Raw genomic sequence first — 8018 nt, forward strand, 5'->3', positions numbered from 1 at the left:
CTTAGGTTTATTACCGGTGATGGTTCTACAACTCACCATTGGGCCCTTAGATTTATTGCCGGTGATGTTTCTAGAACTCACCATTGGGCCCTTAGGTTTATTGCCGGTGATGGTTCTAGAACTCACCATTGGGCCCTTAGGTTTATTACCGGTGATGGTTCTAGAACTCACCATTGGGCCCTTAGGTTTATTACCGGTGATGGTTCTAGAACTCACCATTGGGCCCTTAGGTTTATTACCGGTGATGGTTCTAGAACTCACCATTGTTCCCTTAGGTTTATTACTGGTGATGGTTCTAGAACTCACCATTGTTCCCTTAGGTTTATTACTGGTGATGGTTCTAGAACTCACCATTGTTCCCTTAGGTTTATTACTGGTGATGGTTCTAGAACTCACCATTGTGTTTTGTATTAAAAAGTGGGTTGGGCCTCTTTGTATGTAAGGAAAGAGCAGCATTCTCTTGTGTTGATTTACAAATCATTCAGGCAGAAACTTCCTATGTATCTATCATCATTATTTCAATTGAGACGTCCAAATGACCAACCCTGGTCTCCAGCCTAGATAACACTGGAGGCCCCTTCGGTCTCCACAGAGTTGGGTAATGCTAATTTTAGTGTTTTGGGGCCCTTTATGGGGAACAAGTTACAGAGCTGTCTGAGATGTTCTGGTCCTCCTGGGTCGTTCAGATAAACCTGTCTGTTTCATTTTATTTGGTATGTGTTGGATGTGTTTCTGCAGGGCTCATCTGGAAAAGATACCCTGGTCTCAGAATGACTTTCCTGTCAAAATGAAGGTCAAAAAACAACAAGCCTTTCCTTCCCTCCCCTGCCAACAGCTTACCACTAAACACCATCATTATGATCCAGTCCAGAGTGGACCTGTGTGCTCGGTGTAGGGTGACGGTAACGGGGAGGTTTTCAGTTAACCAGAGACGGAGAGCTGAAACTTAACGCTGGAATGTGCTCAATGGGCCAACTTCACACTCCCTCTGAGACATGATATGATACCAGCACAGACATGGCTGGTCTTTCCTTACAGAGGTCTCAGTCAGAACACAGCTAGAGTGTCCCAGATGGGTGGGGGGGGGTCGTCAGAACACAGCTAGTGTCCCAGACAGGGGGTCCGTCAGAACACAGCTAGAGTGTCCCAGATGGGCGGGGTCTTTCAGAACACAGCTAGAGTGTCCCAGATCCCAGACAGGTGGGGTCCTTCAGAACACAGCTAGAGAGTCCCAGACAGGGGGGTCTTTCAGAACACAGCTAGAGGATCCCAGACAGGTGGGGTCCTTCAGAACACAGCTAGAGAGTCCCAGACAGAAGGGGGGTCTTTCAGAACACAGCTAGAGTGTCCCAGACAGGTGGGGTCCTTCAGAACACAGCTAGAGAGTCCCAGACAGAATGTTGGGGGGGTCTTTCAGAACACAGCTAGAGTGTCCCAGACAGCAGGTGACTTCCCATCTGGGTCCCCAGGACCAAGTTTAGGAAACGCTGGCCTAGAACGTATCAGGAGGAAGCAGTTGTGTAGTTACCTGATTATAATAACCTGGTTCTGTTTGACATCCATCATGTTGGTGTAGGAGACGTTTGCTATGGCAAACAGGTGTCTGAGGAGGACCACAGAATGGACACAAAGATAAAACATTAGCATGAATAACACATCATTTAGCACACAATAATACACACAATACACCAATAACACCAATAATACACCAATAATACACACAATACACAATAATACAATAATACACCAATAACACCAATAATACACACAATACACCAATAAAACACACAATAACACCAACCAAACACCAATAATACACACAATACACCAATAAAAACACACAATACACCAATAAACACCAATAATACACACAATACACCAATAATACACACAGTACACCAATAACACCAATAATACACACAATACACCAATAATACACACAATACACCAATAATACACACAATACACCAATAATACACAATACACCAATAATACACACAATACACCAATAATACACACAATACACCAATAATACACACAATACACCAATAATACACACAATACACCAATAACACCAATAATACACACAATACACCAATAATACACACAATACACCAATAATACACACACACCAATAAACACCAATAACACACAATACACCAATAATACACACAATACACCAATAACACACAATACACCAATAATACACACAATACACCAATAATACACCAATACACACAATACACCAATAATACACACAATACACCAATAATACACACAATACACCAATAATACACACAATACACCAATAATACACACAATACACCAATAATACACACAATACACCAATAATAATAACCAATAACACACAATACACCAATAATAACACCAATAACACACACACAATACACCAATACACACAATACACCACACAATAATACACAATACACCAATAACACCAACACCAATAATAACACACAATAACACCAATAATAACACACAATAACACACAATACACCAATAATACACACAATACACCAATAACACCACAATAATACACACAATACACAATAATACACAATACAATAATACACACAATACACAAATAATACACCAATAATACACACAATACACCAATAATACACCAATAATACACACAATACACCAATAATACACACAATACACCAATAACACACAATACACCAATAATACACACAACACACCAATAACACACACAATACACCAATAATACACCAATAACACACACAATACACCAATAATACACCAATAACACACACAATACACCAATAACACACACAATACACCAATAACACACACAATACACCAATAATACACACAATACACCAATAACACAGTACACAATACACCAATAATACACACAGTACACCAATATACACCAATAATAACACACAATACACCAATAATACACAATACACCAATAACACCAATAATACACACAATACACACAATAATACACACACAATACACACACAATAACACCAATACACCAATAACACAATACACCAATAAACACACAATAACACAACAATACACCAATAACACACCAATACATACAATACACCAATAACACACAATACACCAATAATACACACAATACACCAATAACACCACACACAATACACCAATAATACACACAATACACCAATAACACACACAATAACACACAATACAACAATAATACACCAATAACACACAATACACCAATAATACACAATACACCAATAATACACAATACACAATAATACACCAATAACACACAATACACCAATAATAATACAATACACCAATACACACACCAATACACCAATAACACACACAATACACCAATACACATAATACACCAATAATACACAATACACCAATAATACACACAATACACCAATAATACACACAATACACCAATAACACAATACACCAATAATACACAATACACCAATAATACACACAATACACCAATAATACACCAATAACACACACAATACACCAATAACACATAATACAATAACACACAATACAAACACACAATAACACACAATACACCAATACACCAATAACACACAATACACCAATAATACAACAATACACAATAATACACCAATAACACACACAATACACCAATAACACAATAATACACCAATAATACACCAATAATACACAATACACCAATAATACACACAATACACCAATAACACACACAAATACAATAAACAACAATACACAACAATACACCAATACACACAATACACCAATAATACACCAATAATACACACAATAACACACCAATACACCAATACACCAATAACACACACAATACACCAATAACCAATAACACACAATACACCAATAATACACACAATACACCAATAACAGACACAATACACCAATACACAACAATACACCAATAACACACAATACACCAATAATACACACACCAATAACACACCAATAACACACACAATACACCAATAATACACACAATACACCAATAACACACACAATACACCAATACACACAATACACCAATAACACACAATACACCAATAACACACACAATACACCAATAATACACAATAATACACACACAATACACCAACAATACACCAAACACACACAATACACCAATAATACACCAATACACCAATACATAATACACATAATACACAATACACAATACAATAACACACCAATAATAACACACAATACACCAATAATACACACAATACACCAATACACAATAACAACAATACACCAATAATAACAACACACACCAATAACACCAATAACCAATAATACACACAATACACCAATAACACACAATACACCAATAACACACAATACACCAATAATACACCAATAATACACCAATAACACACACAATACACCAATAACACACACAATACACCAATAACACACACAATACACCAATAATACACACAATACACCAATAACAGACACAATACACCAATAATACACACACACCAATAACACACACAATACACCAATAACACACACAATACACCAATAATACACACAATACACCAATAACAGACAATACACCAATAATACACACAATACACCAATAATACACCAATAACACACACAATACACCAATAACACAGCAATAATACACCAATAACACACACAACACACCAATAACACACACAATACACCAATAACACACACAATACACCAATAATACACACAATACACACAATACACCAATAATACACACAATACACACAATACACCAATAACACACACAATACACCAATAACACACAATACACCAATAACAGACACAATACACCAATAACACACCACTAATACACACAATACACCAATAACACACCACTAATACACACAATACACTAATAATACACCACTAATACACACAATACACCAACAACACACACACACGCCACATTGCATTAACACATACACACATAGACACAAAACACACACACACATAATACACTTCTAACAAACTGACACGCATCACAAAAAGACAACAACACACACACACTACCACATATGTCATTAACACATACACACATAGACACAAAGGATACACACCATAATATATGTCTAGAGACAGACACGACATCACAAAAACACAGGATACAGGAATATGTCTAGAGACAGAGAGGTACATGTTGACCAGGATACTACCTATATATGTCTAGAGACACCATGTACATGTTGACCAGGATACTACATGTCTAGAGACAGAGAGGTACATGTTGACCAGGATATACCTATATATGTCTAGACAGGGTTCACATGAGACCAGGATACTACCTATATATGTCTAGAGACAGAGAGGTACATGTTGACCAGGATACTACCTATATATGTCTAGAGACAGAGAGGTACATGTTGACCAGGATACTACCTATATATGTCTAGAGACAGAGAGGTACATGTTGACCAGGATACTACCTATATATGTCTAGAGACAGAGAGGTACATGTTGACCAGGATACTACCTATATATGTCTAGACACAGAGAGGTACATGTTGACCAGGATACTACCTATATATGTCTAGAGGGTTCACCGAGACCAGGATACTACCAATATATGACTAGAGACAGAGATCAAGAGAACATCCCTGATCATCCCTACTGCCTCTGATCAAGAGAACATCCCTGGTCATCCCTACTGCCTCTGATCTGGCAGACTCACTAAACAGAGAACATCCCTGGTCATCCCTACTGCCTCTGATCAAGAGAACATCCCTGGTCATCCCTACTGCCTCTGATCAAGAGAACATCCCTGGTCATCCCTACTGTCTCTGATCTGGCAGACTCACTAAACACACATGCTTGGTTTGTTAATGATGTCTGAGTTTTGGAGTGTGCCCCTGGCTATCTGTAAATGATGTCTGAGTTTTGGAGTGTGCCCCTGGCTATCTGTAAATGATGTCTGACTTTTGGAGTGTGCCCCTGGCTATCTGCAAATGATGTCTGAGTTTTGGAGTGTGCCCCTGACTATCTGTAAATGATGTCTGAGTTTTGGAGTGTGCCCCTGGCTATCTGTAAATGATGTCTGACTTTTGGAGTGTGCCCCTGACTATCTGTAAATAAATAGTAAACTATATGCTGCCGTCTGGTTTGCTTCATGAAAGGAATTTCTAATTATTTATACTTTAGTATATTTAAAACCAAATAGTTTTAGACTTTTACTAAAGTAGTATTTTACTGGGTGACTTTCATTTTATTTTGAGACTTTTTCTATTAAGGTATCTTTACTTTACCACACACACACACACACACACACACACACACACACACACACACACACACACACACACACACACACACACACACACACACACACACACACACACACACACACACACACACACACACACACACACACACACACACACACACACATTCCACTAATAACACACACAACAGGATCCTAGCTATACGTCTGTACAGGGGATAGAGGGACATGTGTGAATGCTATTAGTTTATCAGGTAATGGGAGTACAGTGTCCAGTGAGTTGTTAGTAAACTCACATAGATGATCTCTCTCTCAAACCTCTTCTTCAGGTTGAGCAGCACAGATCCCTCAGACAGCTCCCTAGAACAACAGACAACAGACCAGCTGAAATAGCAGCTTCCACATCCTTTAAATAAGGCTGTTGTGTTGTGTTGTGTTCTCACTCCAGCTGCGTCATGTCCTCTACTCCGTCTTCCTCTGGCTGCTCCCGGTACACCATGCTGGGCAGGCTGCGGATGGAATACATCTACACACAGACACACCGTTGAGTTCATCTACCGACATTCACAAGACAGTACCACTTATCATACCGGTATTACCTTATCGTACCGGTATTACCTTATCATACCACTATTACCTTATCGTACCGGTATTACCTTATCATACAACTATTACCTTACCGTACCAGTGTTACCTTATCATACCACTATTACCTTATCGTACCGGTATTACCTTATCATACCACTATTACCTTATCGTACCACTATTACCTTACCGTACCAGTGTTACCTTATCATACCACTATTACCTTATCATACCGGTATTACCTTATCGTACCGGTATTACCTTATCGTACCACTATTACCTTATCATACCACTATTACCTTATCATACCGGTATTACCTTATCGTACCGGTATTACCTTATCGTACCACTATTACCTTATCGTACCGGTATTGCCTTATCATACCACTATTACCTTATCGTACCGGTATTACCTTATCATACCACTATTACCTTATCGTACCACTACTACCTTACCGTACCAGTGTTACCTTATCATACCACTATTACCTTATCATACCACTATTACCTTATCATACCACTATTACCTTATCGTACCACTATTACCTTATCATACCACTATTACCTTATCGTACCACTATTACCTTATCATACCACTATTACCTTATCATACCGGTATTACCTTATCGTACCGGTATTACCTTATCGTACCACTATTACCTTATCGTACCGGTATTGCCTTATCATACCACTATTACCTTATCGTACCGGTATTACCTTATCATACCACTATTACCTTATCGTACCACTATTACCTTACCGTACCAGTGTTACCTTATCATACCACTATTACCTTATCATACCACTATTACCTTATCATACCACTATTACCTTATCATACCACTATTACCTTATCGTACCACTATTACCTTATCATACCACTATTACCTTATCATACCACTATTACCTTATCATACCACTATTACCTTATCGTACCAGTATTACCTTATCATACCACTATTACCTTATCATACCGGTATTACCTTATCATACCAGTATTACCTTATCGTACCAGTATTACCTTATCGTACCAGTATTCCCTTATCATACCAGTATTACCTTATCGTACCAGTATTACCAGTATTACCTTATTGCACCAGTATTACTGGTATTACCTTATTGTACCAGTATTACCAGTATTACCTTATCATACCACTATTAC

The 8018-nt window shown here is 38.1% G+C and overlaps 1 long non-coding RNA gene across 1 annotated transcript; it reads right to left on the minus strand.

The window, feature by feature from the left end:
- Nucleotides 1-5562: 5562 nt before the first annotated feature.
- Nucleotides 5563-6895, minus strand: LOC124027643. Its single transcript, XR_006837442.1, has 3 exons — nucleotides 6715-6895; nucleotides 6568-6631; nucleotides 5563-5584 (listed from the first exon to the last, which is right to left on the minus strand). It is a non-coding gene; the product is annotated as an uncharacterized LOC124027643 (long non-coding RNA).
- Between the last annotated feature and the right edge of the window lie 1123 nt (nucleotides 6896-8018).

This window comes from Oncorhynchus gorbuscha, unplaced genomic scaffold, assembly GCF_021184085.1.
Source record: "Oncorhynchus gorbuscha isolate QuinsamMale2020 ecotype Even-year unplaced genomic scaffold, OgorEven_v1.0 Un_scaffold_3418, whole genome shotgun sequence".
In the NCBI taxonomy this organism is placed as follows: Eukaryota; Metazoa; Chordata; class Actinopteri; order Salmoniformes; family Salmonidae; genus Oncorhynchus; species Oncorhynchus gorbuscha.